This window comes from Lycium barbarum, chromosome 9 (genome assembly GCF_019175385.1).
Source record: "Lycium barbarum isolate Lr01 chromosome 9, ASM1917538v2, whole genome shotgun sequence".
NCBI classification, from domain to species: domain Eukaryota; kingdom Viridiplantae; phylum Streptophyta; class Magnoliopsida; order Solanales; family Solanaceae; genus Lycium; species Lycium barbarum.
Genome location: NC_083345.1, coordinates 43,432,755 through 43,434,182, shown reverse-complemented (window position 1 = coordinate 43,434,182; position 1,428 = coordinate 43,432,755). Strand labels below are relative to the sequence as shown.

At 42.9% G+C, this 1,428-nt stretch overlaps 1 non-coding gene across 1 annotated transcript; it reads left to right on the top strand.

The window, feature by feature from the left end:
- Positions 1 to 883: 883 nt before the first annotated feature.
- TRNAR-ACG (transfer RNA arginine (anticodon ACG)) lies at positions 884 to 962 on the top strand. The gene has a single exon. It is a non-coding gene; the product is annotated as a tRNA-Arg (tRNA).
- Positions 963 to 1,428: the final 466 nt, after the last annotated feature.

Here is a 1,428-nt window from a genome sequence, read left to right as displayed (position 1 = left end):
GGTCCAAAAAGTCATTAATAAAACTAATTCCGAGCCCCAAAGGGTAATATTTGAATTTTGTTGCAACATTAGGTTCAATATAGTCAAAACAGTACTCTACGAGTTTAAACGAGTCCAATGATACCCATATTGCAATACTTTGATTCAGAATTCAAAAATTGTAACGACCCGTTTGGTCGTTATAGTTTTTTCGGTGTTTTTGCCCGTTCCCGAGGGGACCGCTGATATGCTTTCCGGGGTGTCTAGACCGGATTCGGGAAACTTTGGTAAAAATATGGGCTTTAAGTGAAAAGGTTTGACCCGAAGTTGACTTTTGGGCAAACGGACCTTTTCCGGAGTTTCGTCGATTCTGAGAGGTCCAGATGGTCGTTTAGAACCTGTACATGTATTTGGTTTGGCTCCTAATGCATTTGAATGCATTTCGGGACATAGGATGGGAGATAGGAATTAGGCATCGGGGGTTGACTCGGTCGACGAGGTCTCCGTTGGAAATTTTGAGACCACGAGCGCGTTCGCAGCGTATTTTTGTATGAGTTTAGGTAGTCGGGCTGTGAGCAGGTAGCCTCAGGAATAACTCAAAAATTCGATTGAGGACTTAGAAAATTATGGGAATTCTGATGTCTGGCGCCCGCAACGGCGGCACCAAAGTCGCCCCAGCGGCACCATTGTGGCAGTGTGATGACCGCTAAGGCGGTCATGTGTGATGTGGGTCGACCGCTGTGGTGGTAACTTAGCAGCCGTAGTAGTATTCCAACCGCTGTGGCGGTGATGGGCATGCAGTTATATTTCATTAAATGTGTCTTAAATAAGTCTTAGACCCTCATTATTTCATATCTCGATATTGGAGCTTAGAGAAACTCTGGGAACAGATCCAGTGGAGATGGGGTGGGTCCTGTAGCTCAGAGGATTAGAGCACGTGGCTACGAACCACGGTGTCGGGGGTTCGAATCCCTCCTCGCCCACAACCGGCCCAAAAAGGAAGTACCTTTCCCTCTGGGGTAGGAAAATCATGATCGGGATAGCGAACCAAAAGCTATGGAACTTGGGTGTGGGTCTTTTGTCGAAATGGAATTATTGGAGGTAAACTTTGTCTAATCCTTTACTCTTCCTTAATCACAATCATTTTTCCCTTCCCTTTAACATTTCCCTAGAGATGAAATTTGGAGGAGGGTTTTGGGAAACTTTTCCTTAGGGTCATGTATGATAAATTGATGATGTTAATGCTAAATGTTGATGAATCTAAGCTTGTTGATCATATATCTCTCACTTTTAACATTGAATTTTAGATTTGGAGACTTAGTGTTTATACCCAAATTGGGAGGTTTTTACTTGAAGTCATATTTAGACCAATTTTTGAGTTAAATCAACCATTAATGGTTGGTCTATGATTCCCTAGTACTTAATTTGTTTATTTTCTCGCAAATTTCC